Genomic DNA, 18,048 nt, shown 5'->3' with positions numbered 1-18,048 from the left:
ACCAGCGACTTGAAATCTAGTATGTGCAGCTAGAGCAGAGTTTCCATCAATGTGGAACAAACATGATATGTTTAAGGTAGCAGCATGTTTATTGCTTTTCATTTGAAGGGATTAGGTAATGAGGTGGGATGTGAAGCATCTGCCATCTCTGGTTACAGCTCACATCGCATGATATGAAGCCAAGTGTCTCTGTCCAAGTTAGGGGTGCAGACATTCGCCTCATACTCACCACCTGGAATGTCTTATTGATACAATAAAAGTGTGGGCTGCAGCTTCCTTGACAGACAAATATCCTGAGCCTCTGGGAGCTGCATGGATGTGTGCATGGCATCATCACAGCCCATCCAAACACTTCCACTAGGTCCAGGGCTCTGAAGCCATTTGGAGATATTTTAGCAGTCCTAGGAGGGAGAAAGAAATAGGAGAGCAGTCAGGAACACTCAGGCCTTGCCTTCCCACAGCATCCTTGCTGGAAGGAGCCCTCCCTGAGGTGGGGTGCTCCCTCCTCCCCCCACCCTCCTGGCCGTGCTTTCTCCTCCTGAGCTCACCGGAAGCACGGCCCAGCACTTTTCTGATCGCATGAGGCTTCAGAACTGCCTTCAGTTGACCAGCAGAAATCACATTTTGTAATCATAGGCTGCCTAGAAGCAGCACGTGGGTAGAGAAGCTGACCAGTGTACAAGCCTTTTGTCCTTATCATCCATTCTCTTTTTCATTATATTTCTGAGTCCTTTTGGAAATCCACGCAGCTTGCCTTGCTTTGCACACAGTGGCCTGACCTCACATGCATATTTGACATACGTGAATTTTCCTGTATGTGTGCAGCAAAGAGAGATGGAGGAGGGAATTAAAAACACTCAAAGAGATTCTTCACTCAGTGGGCACGTGTCCCAGGTTGAGCCTTCCTAAGGCAGATGTCAGGCTTCAATATCATGCTCCTTTGCACCTTTTCTTGCCTGAGTATGATTTTAGTATTTAGAGACTCAAAATGTATTTCGAATACAGTGTGACCCCTGTGTGAAACTGGGCTGTAAGAATACTGTTTTTCTAAACTGGAGTTGTAGTGGAGTAATTAAGAAAGAGCATAGGGCTAAAAAAGAAAGAGCGTAGGGACTGGAATCAGACTGCCTGGTTCCAAATCCTGGCACTAGCTACTAGCTGTTTTGCCCTCATTCTCTCTGTAATCAATTTCTCATCTGCAAAGTGGGGTTATTGTTGTAGGAGAAAAAAAGCTTTTGCTATCCCCTCTTAGGTTCAGTAACTGGGGTCTGTGAATTAAACTGACAAAAGGCAGATTAACAGGAGAAAAGATTTATTATGCAGGCATACAGGAGCTTCACAGAAAAGAAGTAGTAACCCAAACCTAGAAGTGACTAGGCTTGAGAGTTTATATGCCATTTTAACAAAGGGCAATACACTGAGGAGAAGTGACTAGACAAAGGAAAAGGGATTTGGGCTTCTAGGGGCTGTAAATTGTGGGAAGGGAAATACGTGGGGGGAACTAATGGAAGATAAGGATTATTTAGTAAGGTTTGTTATGCAGACTCAAGTTGGTGCTGTCCCTCCTGGGATTAAGACTAGTTCTCCTCTTCCTGGTGTGGGAGGAGGAAGGAGGACACCTTCACAAAGAGAAATTTGTGCCCTGCTTTTAGGCAGAAAGGGGGAGGGAAGAGAATTCCTCTATGTCTGCTGTCTCTTAATTGCTTTCACCTCAAAACAATCCTTATGCCAAAGTGGCATATTTTGGGGTGGCATATTCTACTCCCCTTCAGTGTAAAGTATAAAGAATAAGAAACTCATAGGGTTGTTATGAGGTTTAATTATAGTAATCATCTTATAATTGCTCCTTTTGCCTCTCAGACAGGGGAGCAGACTTCAAACCATATGGCTGGGGAAGTACATACATATTACTTGGAGACCACCAGGGAATGGGAGTACCTTCATCAGCCAGCACCCCGCAGAAGTCAAGGTGATCAATCAAATAGCCATGGGGAGCAAGGCCTGGCCCTGCCGAAGACCCTTCCTTTACCGTAGGGCTTAGAGCGGGCTGGCAGTGGGAGGGCATGGCTGGTGGTTAGGAGGGGCTGTGTTGGGCTGGGCAGATAAGGAATGATGCTTTCCTAGGTAATCGCTAATGGCCACTCTTCCTATTCTTACTGCAATTATGGAATTTAATCACACATAACATGCCTGTGTTTTAAAGACTTTCACTTACAACTGGCTCATGAGCTAGTTAAGCTAAGAGTCAGGGTCAGCCATAGGCAAGCTTGGTTTTCCTTATAGTCCTCTATTTTGCTCTCCAATCAATGTTTTCTCCACCCAACTTCCCATATAAGCTTCATGTGCCATTTATGGTAACCCCAAGCCTCCCAGAAACCCCTCTCTTTAAGCTGAATCCATCTGGAGTCCTTCTCTAGGGGCTAATCTAACTAATATGGTAAACTAAGGTCTGCTGAGATGTTAATGAGGGCTAAGGAGTTATTCTCACTCAGGCGTAGCTTGAGGTGATATAGTTAACTGCCTACTAAATTATTTGATGGTGTAATTTCCCCCTTCTCCTCTCCCTCTCCATTGCCACTGGTCTGCTGTAATTCTGCAAATGTCCAGCATGAATCATTTATTTGGGTTAATAAGCTAGTGTGTGGCCTGAAAGTTAAGTTCACACTTAACAACAAGGAGATCTTAACAAGAGCACCTGATCCAGACAGAAGCTACCCAGTTTGGTTTCCATGGGCATGGTGGGTGATTCATGGTGGGAAGAAGAGAACACAGAAAGTATCCCCTTTATACTTGAGAAAGTAACTTATTTTTCCCTGAAGTTCATTCCTCTCAAAGCTGCCTATTCATATCAGATCTCGAACATTTGCAACGTACCTTACCCCAGGGCATATGCTCATGTAAAATATTTGGAATAACTGAGTGTAGACTGTTGTCAACTGGCCTGTTAAAATTGAAGACTGTTTCCTACTCCTGTATATTGGAAGATCTTCCTTAAACCTTTTTGGTGTACTGAGACTCAGACTTGCTCTTTTTTCTAGATCTGCTGTCCACCTAGATGTGTCTTAAAAGCAAGTTGATATATATTTTTTATTCTAAATACTTATGCTATAGGGACTTCCCTCGTGGCGCAGTGGTTAAGAATGCGCCTGCCAGTGCAGGGGACACAGGTTCGAGCCCTGGTCCTGGAAGATCTCACATGTCGCGGAGCAGCTAAGCCCGTGTGCTACAACTACTGAGCCTGTGCTCTAGAGCCCGTGAGGCACAACTACTGAGCCCGCATGCCATAACTACTGAAGCCCGTGTGCCTAGAGTCCCTGCTCAGCAACAAGAGAAGCCACTGCAGTGAGAAGCCCGCGCACCTCAACGAAGAGTAGCCCCTGCTCGCCGCAACTAGAGAAAGCCCATGCAGCAACGAAGACCCAACGCAGCCATAAATAAATAAATGCTTATGTTGTAAAGCAAAGAAAATTCTTGGATGGCTTTCAGAAACTCTGGGTTTGGGTCCAGATGCCTCAGGACGAAGCAAATTGTCCTCTCACTGAGATCACCTTCTCACTGGAGGCTTTGTTGTGTGGAAATAAATGAAGACCACCCACAGGAGAACAAAAGCTGTTTATTCTAAACTCTTTATAGCAAGGGAGTCAGCCACCATCATTTGTGATTTGGCAGAGACTCAAAGGCAGGCAAACGAGTGGGAAAGCTCTATGGTGGGAAAAGGGGAAGGCTTCAGGAATGCTCTGATTGCAGGCTGTTGGCATGGGGGAACTGCAGGTGGGCTAGCTAGGAGCGGGCATCGTATGCGATTGGTTCGGGGAGCATATTTGACTTTTCTTCGTTGGTCCTAAGCTGGAGGTGGCCACATTTGGTGCCGAATAACAGGAGTTATTCTTTGGCGTCCTGGATTGTTGCCACAAACAGAAATCTGACTCTCTACAAAATTGACTTATAGAGAGCAGACTGGCTTTCTGGACTGGTTACTATAGTAAATGGGTTTGTTTCCTGGCCTGGTTGCTACAGGTTGGTGTGAGGGTTCTATTTTTATATGTGGTCCGGCCATTGTCCATTGTCCGTTCAGGCTCTCATTTGAGAGCTGCAGCGCTTCGTATCTCTTTGTATGAATGAAGTTATCTGAGAATTTTCCGTTGGATTTTTCATACACCCTGCATGTACTTTGGGAAATAGTTTCTTTAAGAAACCCTGTAGTAGTTGATGTGCTGTGTTGCCAAGATCCTTCTTCAGGATGGGAGGACTTACTCCACTAGATGCCCTCAGGTATCAGTCCTCTCCTCTCTGGGACTTGCCTTCTCCTGAAGGAGCTGCCTTGCCCAAGTGTGTGCCTTTTCCTATGGGCAGCCAATAGCCAGTGATTGGCCAATGCAGGGGGCATAATGGCCTGACCTCCTCTGCTAAACTTTGGACAACTCTGAAGAACTGTCCTGGCTTCAGGGCTCCTGATAGAGTCTACTGAGACCTTAGATGAGATGGCATCATAGTTCAACTTCTCTCTCTGCCCAATTCTGCTTCCTTTTCTTCCCCAAGTTTTAATTCTCAGAACACTTCACAATAAACTTCCTATTTGCTAATCTCCATCTCAGTCTGCCTCTCGGGGGATATTACCTGTAACATTCCCTCTTTAAATCATCCTAATTTGAGTGTACCATCTGTTTCCTGCTGGGACCATGACTGACTCAGGATATTACATTTATTATTTATTCCATTAAATGCAGGTTTATGATTCACAACAGGGCTTGGGTTTTTTGTTGTTATTATTTGTTTTTTACTCAGACCAGGGGATATAGGGTTGTTCTGATTGTGTGAATTGGGGTATGTTTAACGTCCTTTTTGTTTCCTTTTTTAATCACATTTTTCTGTTCTGTCACATTTACTTACACACACACACACACACACACACACACACACACATTCACTCACTCTTTCTATGATGCCCAGTGTATATATCTAGGATTCAGAGCTTAATGGAAGTGTGGTACTACACAGAGAAGGGACAGATGTAGCATATCTTGGTTTGGACTTGCACAGACTGTCAGAGGCAGCTGGGTGCCCTGATAGGGTATGGAATTGACAAAACAGCTCATTTGTTGCTATGCTACAAACCTTTTGTACTGTGCCTTACATAACTATTCTGGAAGAACATACACCAAGAATATGTGCAGTTCACTTTATAGCAGTTTTCACAGGCATTGGACTCTTCTGGTTCTTGAGCCACGTTCAGCATTTTGAGGACAGCAGCATCATAGGGAAGAAAGCAGGGTCAGTACCCAGGTGACAGTGAAAAATATGTCCACATCTAACTTCCTTAAGCTCTGGAACGTTATTTTTCTGTAGAGTTTGTCTGAGAGATAGAATTATAGCACAGAGCTTTAAAGCATGGGCCATGGAACTAGATTGCTTAGGTTCAAATCTTCTTTTTTCCATTTACCTGCTCTGTGGCCTTGGGAAGGTACTTAACCTTTCAGTGCCTCAGTTTCCTTGTTTGTTAAATGAAGAAGATGATAATACCTGATAAAATAGTTGTGCTGATTGAATGAGTTAATCTGTATGAAGCACTTAGAATTGTACCTGGTGTCTAGTGAGCATCATATTCCTTTTATGGTGTCAGCTTCATTGTTTTCCATGTAGAATTTTAAAATTATTGTCTAGTTAGATGTTAATATTTTCCTGTTTCTATTTTTTTCTTTAAGAAAAGAAATAATAGAGGAAGAAAAACTGACTTTCCAACCCTAATATCATGAGAGCCTTCACCTATGTCTTCCTCTAGCACATTTCTTCTAAATAATTAAAAATGTGTTATGGCAAAAAAAAGAGAAAGCTTAAAGACAAGAAACAAATACAGTCTATTAGACAAAGTTTTAATCTTTGTAACATATGAAGAGTACTATAAATCAATAAAAAAGATAAAGAACCCAGTAGGTGTATGGGCAAAGTATATATACAGGCAGCTTACAGAAGAAATGTGAATAACCCAACAAACGTATGAAAAGATGAGTAACCTCACTGGTAAAGCATAAATGCAAATTAAAACAAAAATAAGATCCCTTGCCATCTATTGTTTTGGCAAAACTTAAAGGAAATGAGCAAACAAGATTCCTGTATTCCTTACTCTCCCCACCATTTGCCCTCCACTACTTCTAATATTTTGGAAGCTGTTCATCTTCTATCCATGCTAGTGCTTGCTATTAAGTTGAAATGTTTTTTGGTTATAAATTAATGTTTTTCTATCAACAGCTAGAATTTCAATATCTGTGACCTACCTCCCCTTTAATCTACTTTCATTTTCTGTCTTCACTCTCCTAATATCTTTTTGCTTAATTAATTAGCGTACTGGAAGATGGAGCAGAGTGATTCTCTCAGATAATTTCTTCAACTGTGTCCATTCTGCTTTTCAACCCATTTATTTTTATTGCTATAAGTCACATTTTTAATTTCTAAGAACTAATTTCATCTTTTTCATAGCAATCTGTTTTGCTTCTCTGGGTTAGTTTTTCTCTTGATTCTCATGAGCTGTGGCTGCCATTTGGGACTTTAGATTTTATGATACCCCCTTATATTTCAGATAAATTCGCCCTTTTCTTTAAACCATTTGAGTAGGTTTCTATTACCTGCAATCCAAATAATGTCCACCTAGGACAGGAGTCTTATGGAGAATGGGAAGTGGGAGAGATCACATCTACTTAGTTGAATCAGCAAAGGCTTTACGTGGTGGTTTGTAACATTTGCTTTGTCAGATTATAAGATTTAAGCTACCAAGAGTGGATAAAGTGCTCCGGGTTGAAGGAAGAGCAGTAACAAAAGCAGCCTAGTACAAAATTTTCAGAGAACAAGAAGCATTACAATTTGGCTGGGATCATGGGATAGGTATGGTAGTGGTTGGTTAAGTGGGAAATCTGAAAAGGTATCTTGGGGGCAACATGTGAAGGGCTTTGAATACCAAGGGGAAGACTTTACAACTAGTCTGACATTGATAAGATGCTAAACGGGTTTGAATAAAAGCATGGCATAATCAAGGATGTTGTTCAAAAAGATTAATCTGGCTACAGTGTGCTGAGTGGATTGAAGTGGTGACTGGTAGCAGAGGGACAAGTGAGGGAGACTATCGAATTAGTTCAAGCAAGGTGTAATGAAAGTCTGAACGTGTGGAAATGGAAATATTTCACACTCGATACAGGATTTGAGTATCTATATTAGAAGGTGGTATATGCAAAGGAATAATTGTATTTTTATGTTCTAAGAATCAAGCAATAGCAGATTGTAGCGAAAAAATGCCCAAAATGTAACTCTCGCCGTATTGAAAACAAATTCACTCTTTACCCCCTTTAAACATTTACTTAACAGTTTTTCATAATAGTTCAACAAATGACATTGACAACATGTGTGAAATTAGGTTTGCATCATTTTGTGTGTTCTTCAAAGACCTGATCTTCAGAAATGTGTTTCTTAAAATGAATTCCTCAATTTCCCTCTAGAGTTCTCAGCTAAACAGTATCTCTTTTTTACTTTTAGCATGTTTCAGAATGATTGTATTGATCTTGCTCCTTGAGTAGTTTCTGGGAAAATCTGCTCTCTGAAGCTTTTCTTAACTTTAGAGACCCAAGGGAACTGAGGCATACAGAACATAAATGGAACTGTCGCCCTTCTCCCCCCACCCCACCAAAAAAACAAGAAAGCTCAAGAATGCTGAAGTAAGAATAGGATACACAAGTTTAATTTGCTTGGTAACAGCACATCTAACTGAAGCTGTTTTCCCTCCTGGGGCTGCATATCAGTACTGCAAGAACTGGAGGTGAGGATGGGGATAATACATAGGTTTTCAGAGTACACTGGATTCTGTAGTATGCTGCGGAGATCCACCTTCTCATCCTTCCAAGACTTAAGCACTTATTGCCTCAGCCTCTGGGAGCGCTATGAGCCCTCTCTGGGAATTGCCCTTGGTTGAAAAAACTTCCTTGCTCAAGGTCACGCTGTTTTCTGGAGAACAGTCTGCATCCAGTGGGTGGTTTATTTGCAGGTATAAATGCCCAGTCCATAAACCTAACTTGGGACAAGTCTGAAAGGCCATTTCAGCTTCAGAGCTCCCCATGGAATTGGCTGAGGCCTTTTGTATGAGTTTCCTATTACTGGCTGTAACAAATTACTATAGACTTACGGGTTTCATACAACACAAATTTGTTATCTTACAGTTCTGGAGGTTAGGAGTCTGAAATGGATCTTATTGGGATAAAAATAAGGCGTCAGCCGAACTGCATTACTTCTGTAGGATCTTGGGGAGAATCCATTCCCTTGCCTTTTCCACTTTCTAGAAGCCACCTCTATCCTTTGGCTCATGACTACTTCTTTCTTCTTCAAAGCCAGCAGCATAGCATCTTCTCTCCTCTCTGTCCTCCGCTTCCATCATTACTTCTTCTCTCTCTGACTCTGAACCTCCTGCCTCCTTCTATTTCTTATAAGAATCCTTGTGATTATATTGGGCCCCTTTGAATAATCCAGGATGAACTCCCCATCGCAGGATCCTCAACTTATGCGAAGAGTCCCTTTTGGCATGTAAGGAATGGATTCACAAGTTACAGGGATTAGGACGTGGCTGTCTTTAGGGAGGGGTCACTATTCTGCCTACCACACCTTTTTTTTTGGTGGCTGCATTGCAGTCCAATTTCTCTTTCTGCCCGGTCCTGCTGCGTTCACTTCCACACAGGTGTCCATCCTAAGAGCACTACCTAGTAAACTTCCTGCCCACAAGTATTCATCTCAAAGTCTGCTCCCCAGTGGACCCAACCTCTTACACAGAGCAATCCAGGTGCTTAGGAGAAGAGTCTGGGCATGGAACTAGACATTTGGAGTGGAATGAAATTTTAAGTACTCCTGAGAGCCTTTGCTGACCAGAAGGTAACTCTGAATTCCTTTGGATGGCACCCTGTCTTTACTCCCTGAAGGAACATTCCTTAGCTCTCCAGAGACGTAGATCTTATTTTAAACGCAAGGGGCGCAGTCTCTCTTTGACTCCCTCATATAGGAGATTATCCCATGTAGTGCTGAGCAAAAATCCCAGGGGCTTCAAAGAGGAAACCAGACAGGAGAGTTGTCACAGGTTGGGTTTCCTGAGAAGCAGATTTGAAGAGGAAGTTAAGTCTGCAGAAGGTGTCTTGGGACATACCCTTGGTGTCAACATTTATGGAGAAAGGGAAGGAATTAGGATTGGGCAGAGGGAGAAGTTGGGCTGCAATGTAGCTTCAATAAGCCGTTCAAACAAATGGATAGAATCTCTAGCCAATCTAAGAGAGTCTGTATCTCATTGTAGTTTTAATTTGCATTTCCCCAATGACTGATGATGTTGAGCATCTTTTTATGTATGTATTTGTCACCTGTATCTTTTTGGTGAAGTGTCTGTGCAAATCTTCTGCCTGTTTTTCAAAAATTAGATTGTTTGTCTTCTCATTGTTGAATTTTGAGGGCAAGTCTTTTTTATCAGGTGTGTGTTTTGCACATATTTTCTTAAGTCTGTCACTTGTCTCTTCAAGTAGTGTTTTTAAGAATAAGTGAGAGTAATCTCGACTCAGTGCCTAGGTTTTGAGAGTGAAACAAAGAAGGAAGGACTAAGGTGAGGAAAGCTGGAGTAGAATAGCTGTGCATCCGAGGAGTACAATCAGGAAGATTGGCCAGTTTGATGACACATTTTTCTGCTTCTGTTAACTTGGCACAGGGCTTCTATTACATCAGCACAAGGCACTGATGTAGAATTACCAAAAATAAATACAGCAAATTATGGCAAGCTGGATTGGGAAACTTTGAGTTCCCTCCTGCTGGGGAGATTCCTGCCAGTGGAAATAGCACTCATGTAATGCTAATTATACAAAACAGTTGCTTACTCTGTATGTAGTGAGGTAAATGGTTTGATGGTACTCAATAAAGAAACTCAACTTTGAAGAGAGAAGCTCTGCTCCAAACGCATGTAGGTGTGGAGGAAGTTCTTCTTGGTTTGAGGAAGAGCCTGAAAGCTGTTCCTCCTAAGAGGAGAAGAAACTCATTAGTGTGACCTTGAGAGCAGAACCTAAGACAAGGCCTCTGGTGCAAGTAGTTTATTTGGGATGTGATCTCAGGAAGCAAGACAGAAGGCATGGGGAGAGTGAGACCGGAAAGGAGAATAAGCTGATTGAAGATGGAGTAGATGATGTCACTGCTATTGCCTTGCTCCCCACTGTTTGCCCAGACCCCAGCCTCTGCGTGATTTGCTCTCATTGACTCATAGCTGCAGCCTTCTTTATAGAAGTACCCTTGAACTATTAGAGTCGCCTTATCTGGAGACGCTGAGAACCAGGGGTGCCTGGGAATTTATGTCCTTCCATCCCCCATGTCCCACGGTGGCCCATAGCCAGTGGCTGACTGGCACAAGGAGTGGGAAAGCCCAGCTCCCTGCCTTGAGGTGGGAAAAACTGTGGTGTGATTTACACTCTAGAATTCCTCAAGGCTGGGATTCACCTGAAATCCCACTCTTGGTGTGTTTCTTCTTCAGCTCTGCTCTGCTTTCCTCACTCCCTGACTGCTTTCTTCTGGGAACACCTATTTCCTTAATAAGTCACTCACACAAGAATCTTCATCTCAGGATCTGCTTCTGGGGACAAGGCCAAAACCTAAGGATGCATTATCGAGGTTGCCTCTGTAGGGAATAGTACCATTATTCTGCCAGGACTTCACAAGAAGCATACAGGAGAAAAATGAAGATGATATGCCTGATTTCATCTACCTGACAGTTTATAACAAGGCTTCATACTTTGTCTTTCTGAAAATATGAAAATTCAAATAAAATCAAAGCATAATGGGAAACACCAATCTTTTACCAAGCTTATTATCTCTGTGTTTTAAACATTCCTAATAACGAGAAGATGAGACATTTCATTCATCAATGTCGTGGTGTCTGTTTTCAGCTTCAAGATTTTGGTGAAAACAGCATTTAATTTACATGATAATATAAAAGCAGTATATAAAAACTTATTTCAACTTTCCCAACCCTTTTTGGCTATATGATATTACACATGGTGCCTCTAAGTGGAAGAGTAACAGGAATAGTAAATTGCCATGTTGTAAGTTTTAGTGAAGTGTTTTTAACATACTCCCCACAAAATGAGAAAGTGAATGACTGAGTAGACTGGGTAACAAATCTATTTGTAAATCATATGCTTTCTAATTCCTTCTTTACAAGTGATTTGAATAAGGACCTCATTAGGTTATCAACTGATACATCATTAAAAATGATTTCTGGTGCTATAACTACTATTGGACTTTTAGCATATAATTGGGAATGGAGTGGATTAAATGATTTCTACTTGTTTACTTATCTAGGTGAACGAGGTTTTTCAATTTTCACATCTATAAACATAATACAAATTTACCTTTTAAGAATATCAGGTATGTTATTTAGTTAATCTCATGAAAGGTTCATTCTGTGCACAGGTCTGGGTCACTGTAGAGACTGCAGTGAAGAGTGCCCCTGTGCCATACATTTTTTTTTCTTCTCCTTGCTGTTAGACAAGAAGGTACAACTTGGGTTGTATTTCTGCTCTCTGGGCCACAGGGAGGCTGGGGACCTGTTTCATTAATTACAAGAAAATGGCAGAGAGTCATTCTCCAACATTCTTTCTTCAGACAAAACAGTATTAGCTCTACCACTTTGAAATGGCTTGGCAAGTTGTTTTCAATACAAAGCCATGGTGTTTGCTGTGTAATTAGAGTGTTCTAAGGCACCTGTGAGAATTTAGTAATGCAGACATTTTCTTGATGGATTTTGAGTATCTGATACTCTTAGCATCTTCAATTATACATTTTCTAGGAGAGCAGTCTTTAAACAACATACTACCCGTAATAACCAGCTCTACATTAACAGATTTTATTTATTCATATTGGGAGTTGGATTTTCCAAGACTAACTGAACTTTACTTATCCTTTTTGATATATTTATACAAATGAGAGCTCATCAATATCATCATTGTATTCATTGTACTTGTTAATATCTTAACACTATTAAAGCTGGAGAAAACAGTGAGAAGTGCCTTGTTGTTATAGTAAATTTTACTTTTGAGAAGATCTTGCAGTCACTGCAAAGAAAATGTGAGAGTTAAGTTGATGGTGAACTAGACTGTTTGATTTCTCTCATTCCCTGAGAGAATGAATAAGAGAGAAGGGGAAAAAAATAATCATGCCACATTTGACTCTGGAAAATAAACAGCTTCATCATACATAAGTGCCTAAAATATATATGACTAAACATTAGAATTGCAAATGAATTGGGGGAGGTAAGAGCTCTGTCTGCTTTTACATAATTTTGTTTTGCATTGGGCTAGGGGATTTTTTTTCCTACTATAAACTAAGAAGGAATTCCCAACTTCAAGCAGAGGCATGGACAAGAATTACCCTGCTTCAAGTGGTGATTAGAAAATGGATGTTTTGTTGAAGATCTGTCTCTTTTTAAATCATATAAGTGGAATCTAATGAACCTGATTAATTAGAAAAAGAAATGGCATTCATGGCAGAAAAATATCTTACCACAAATATATGCTTAATCCTGAAGCACGATGCCTTGTGTATAAATGTGTTCAGGCCCCAAAGTCCTTAGGTTTTACATTCAGATGAGGAGCCAGAGTAGGGGCAATTACTGTCCTAGGCAGCAGAGCAAGAGTGGCAATCAGAAAGTTTCTTCATGTCATGTGGGCATCTTCGGGGGTGCCTAATTGATCTCAGTGTCCCTAGGACTGAAACAAGTTATTAGCCTATTGTCAGAGTTCAGCTTCTTCAGGACCAAACTCTGAGACAAGGTTTGTATTGTGAAATTTTATTGGGGAGTGTTTTTTGGGATTAACACCCATGGAGAAGTGAAGGAAGGAGGATTGGGCAGAAGATGAAGTTAAACTTCGATGCAGTCACAAAAGAGGCTACAGCTGATCCTGCGATGAGCTTTGAACCTGAGATGGACCTGCAGAGAGTTCATGTTTGGAGCAAAGGTATCTGGCCTTTATGCCCCTGCACTAACCAGTCATTGGGTACAGGCATGATTTCGGGCAACGCATCTATCTCTTCAGGCCCACGCAAGCTCCAAAGAGGGATTTCACTGCAAGCTGTTGGCTGCTAATACGCTCAATATCTGGGGAAATGAGCGCTTCGGTCTTAAAAGTCTGGGCTTTTGAGAGGTGCCCCAAAGTACCCACCTACTGAAATATTATAGGACCTATATGATTTGGGGGGAAAAAGCCTAAATCTAGTAAAGAGAGACCACACTTGAATTATGACAGTGAAAATCATCGCTTCTCACACTGTTCCCAGACCTAAGCCAGGTCAGAGAAACAGAGCCCCTTGAATAAAGGGGTATTGGGTCCCTGGAAAGGAGGATCCTTGTGACATTGCCATAAGCACATGCTGTAAATTTGCCTCTACACCTTCCTCCCAAAGACTTGGAGCCGTTTATCAGAGTGAACGTGGACTGGGGAATGGGAAATAGCCACATCAAGGATGACCCGTAGAGGCTTAGTGCTAATCCTGGAGTTCTCAAATGCTGCTGTGGCCCGCAATCAGAGTGGTGGCCGGAGGTTAGATGACTAATAGAGTTTTAGGCTAAGACTATGATTATTTCCCCAGTTTGGGAATCATGGCTAGGGTGGAGATACTGAGCAACTGGCAGAATCCCCTCATTGGCTCCTGTGCTCAGAAAGTGAGAGCCACTGCAGTAGGAAGGGCCTAGTGAAAACCCCTGGAATTTCCATCCCCTACCAGGATAATAAGCCAAGAGTAGTATTCCTTTCCTCGGGTAACAGAGGAAAAGCTTCCAAAACAACTCCTATGGCTACAGAGAACATCTCCTTCGCAATTGCACTTAGCCTGTCCCACATCCTCTCCCTGACCCTGGCTCGTCAGCTTAGCAGGGGAGGAAATGAGAGCTAATGAGAGAGAGCAGAGAAGTGGAGTTCAGAAAAACAGCTGAAGAGATGCCTTGAAGACTTCTTTAAAGCAAGCTTGACCATCTTGCTCCCTTTCTTAAATATGCATGGAGATGATCCAATTAGTTGGAAACCTGAATTTTTTCTTCCCCTGCATTTGTAAGAAGATGAACAGTGAGAAAACACTCACCGGAATCTTTGGAGCTGAATATAAAGAGAATCCCTAGGAAAGAGGGCGATAATGTTATGGGTGACAGGAGGTAAGGGCATGAGGAATTTATCAGGAATGTTGCCTCAGATTTCAATGATGCAGTGAGGGAAATTTATGAACAAGTGACTGGGAGAAAGAAAAACTCAGCATGAAGAATGATATAAAATTTGCTGGTGCCATAGCTGACAGGGGAGTGGAGGAAGAAAAATAGCATATGTGTAGAGTCTGAGTGAGACACACTGCCTCAGAGCAGGAGCGCTGGCTGTTCCTGTGACATCGTTGCATGGGCCCTAGGAAAGTCTCTTCTACCCACTCTCCTTGCTGCCCCCCAAGTATCTTTGAAATGCACTGTTAGAAATTACTTTATCATGTCTTCTTTTCCCTTGTATTTGTACTTTGAAACTTATAGCATCTAGAACGAATTTGGGTTTGTGGTTGTATTCTGTAAACACTTCCTTTTTTTGAAAATGTGAATCCTCTTGGGAAACGTGACATTTCATATTTACTGGGGGAATTAACTGCATGTGATATATACTTTCCTTAGCTATTCGAGAACACTGGGCATACACCTGAGATGTGGGACAGTAGGAAGAAGGGTGTCAAAAAGAGAGGAAAAGGCCACCAGTGGTCCCAAAAGACCTGCACTTCCTATTTTCTAATGCAGCTTCAGGCCATGAGAAAATTGTCCAGTGGAGTCAGTGGTATGAGTTCAAGTCCTACCCTGAACTTATTTTTTTTTTCTGGAACGCGGGCCTCTCACTGTTGTGGCCTCTCCCGTTGTGGAGCACAGCCTCCGGAGCGCAGGCTCAGCGGCCATGGCTCACAGGCCGAGCCGCTCCGCAGCATGTGGGATCTTCCCGGACCGGGTCATGAACCTGTGTCCCCTGCATCGGCAGGCGGACTCTCAACCACTGCGCCACCAGGGAAGCCCCTGAACTTATTTTTTATAGTTAAGTGTTATAATATTTATAACCATAAATCACAAGTTAAAAGTCATAATATTTCAATCATATAACTATAAATCACAAGTTAAAAGATTTTTTTTTGTTTTTTTATAAATTTATTTTATTTATTTTTACTTTTGGCTGTGTTGGGTCTTCGTTGCTGTGTGCAGGCTTTCTCTAATTGCAGTGAGCAGGGCTACTCTTCCTTGCGGTGCGCGGGCTCCTCATTGCGGTGGCTTCTCTTGTTGCGGAGCACAGGCTCTAGGCGCGTGGGCTTCAATAGATGTGGCACGCAGGCTCAGTAGTTGGGGCTTGCAGGCTCTAGAGTGCAGACTCAGTAGTTGTGGCGCATGGACATAGTTGCTCCATGGCATGTGGGATCTTCCCGGACCAGGGCTCGAACCCCTGTCCCCTGCATTGGCAGGCAGCTTCTTAACCACTGTGCCACCAGGGAAGCCCTAAAAGATGTTTTAAGTAGAAAATATCTCTCCCTTAATTCCACCATGCTAATAGAGCAACTGCTTTCGTTTTTCTGTATTGCCTTCTGGTATCCATATACATATTTTAAATAATTTTGTAGTTATAGAATATTTTATATTTTGATTTGTCACATAAAAATAACTTTTCCATGTTGTTACACAGTCTTAATAATTATAGTTTTTCATGAGGTTCTGTGCCATAATTTACTCAGTTGTATTCCTACAGGACAATTGTGCGGGTTTGGAATTTTTGCACTACAGAGCAGTCTCAAATTTGAAAAGAGAAAGTAGTTGGTCACAGGGTTATGAATTTTGAAATATTGCTGGATTACTTTCCAAAATGTTTGTGGCAATTTAAAATCCACCCAACATTTTCACCTCACTTGCCAGCATTTGGTGTTACCATTTTAAATGATTCTATTGTTTTAATGATGTAAAATATGACTTTACTGTTTTACCATGTATTTCTTTGAGGATTGGCAAGGTTTAATGGATTCCCCATAGGCTTGAAATTTCCTCAAAATAAAAAGTTAAAAAATACATATGTAACAAATTTTCTAGAAGTTGTGGGAAGGGTACAAAATCTCTGTATACCTTTGTCCTAATGCACCAATTGGAAACATCTTGCCACATTGGGTTTTTTTTTTAACATTTTATTTATTTATTTATTTATTTATTTATTTATTTATGGCTGTGTTGGGTCTTCGTCGCTGTGCGCGGGCTTTCTCTAGTTGCAGCGAGCAGGGGCTACTCTTCGTTGCAGTGCGCGGGCTTCTCATTGCGGTGGCTTCTCTTGTTGTGCAGCACGGGCGCTAGGCATGCGGGCTTCAGTAGTTGTGGCACGTGGGCTCAGTAGTTGTGGCTCATGGGCTCTAGAGCGCAGGCTCAGTAGTTGTGGCCCATGGGCTTAGTTGCTCCACGCATGTGGGATCTTCCTGGACCGGGGATTGAACCCGTGTTCCCTGCATTGGCAGGCGGATTCTTAACCACTGTGTCACCAGGGAAGTCCCTTGCCACATTGTTTTATCATTTTCTCTCTCTGTATATTTATAAGTATTATTTTTCCTGAACCATTTGAGAGTATGCTAAATACATCATACACATCTATCCATCCACAATACTGTATTATGTTACATTTCCTGACTTTGATAATTATGCTATCGTTATGTAAGAAAATATCCTTGTTCTTAAGAAGTACACATTTAAGTTTTATCTAATCTAAAATTCATATTCCAGTTTTTTTTAAACAGCAAATGGTGTGTGGTAGTGTCACCTTATTATGTTACATTTTTCTTCTTTTAATATTTATTTTATTTATTTATTTGGTTGTGCTGGGTCTTAGTTGTGGCAGGTGTGCTCCTTAGTTGCGGCTCTCTGGCTCCTTAGTTGTGGCACACAAACTCTTTAGTTGTGGCATGCATGTAGGATCTAGTTCCCTGACCAGGGATCAAACCTGGGCCCCCTGCATTGGGAGCATGGAATCTTAACCACTGTGCCACCAGGGAAGTCCCCATATTCCAGTTTTACAAATTATTTCATTAATATCTTTGAGAACAAAATATGTTTCCTTTTCAGAAACCAATCAGTGATTGTGCATGCACCTAGCTGTTGTGATTCTTTAGTTTCTTTTAATATGGAATATTTTCTCAGCATTATTTGTCTTTCATGGCACTGACATTTTCAAAATGTACAGGCCAATACGGTGTTTTGTATAATGTCCAGCAGTGATCTGGTAATGTTTAATAGATGTCTTTCTGAAAAATAATTCCTACTGAATCGCATTTGCCGATTTCTGTGGTATAAATATTCCCACCATGTTTGATGTCAAGCTACTGATGTGATGTTGCTGAATGTGCCACTGGAGAGAACTGTGCACAGTCAGCTCTCATGAGCTGTATGCATAACTCCAGCACATCACTGAATGTCCCTCAGTTTGGGTTTATCTGCTTGTTTTCTCATGAATAGAACAGGTTATGCATTTTTGTCAGGAGTGTCAGTGAAGTAATGCTACATAGTTCTTAGTACATCATATCAGGAGGCACACGACGTAGATATGTCCCACCTTTACTTATTTTAGAGTGAAAAAAAATACATTTGGGTATGTGTCTGTGTGTGTATAATGTGAATTTGCTTCCCCCTCAATATATGAAATATGTGGAAGTGGGAATAAGGGGATGTTCTGGTTGAAGCAGAGGAAGTCAGGTTCTCAAAGTCCCATTATCCCCACATTGTGGCCATGAGAGGACTCTGAGTTGCGCAGTTTGAAAATCACTATCCTGAATGGAGGATGAGGGTTTATTTTCAAAGGGCACAGGATTTTAATTATTCCTGAAGGTTGTGCAATGTTAATGAAAAGGATTGGTTCACTTATTAATATCATGCCTGTCCAGCGTGCCAACCTAAATGCACCAATGGGACGCACTTCCATCTGTATTTATTTAACTCAAATGTATTTTTAATTAAATAGATTTGCATAT

This window comes from Grampus griseus (genome assembly GCF_964374135.1).
Source record: "Grampus griseus genome assembly, chromosome: X".
Classification (NCBI taxonomy): Eukaryota; Metazoa; Chordata; class Mammalia; order Artiodactyla; family Delphinidae; genus Grampus; species Grampus griseus.
The sequence above is the reverse complement of the archived record's forward strand: the minus strand, read 5'-3'. Positions refer to the sequence as shown.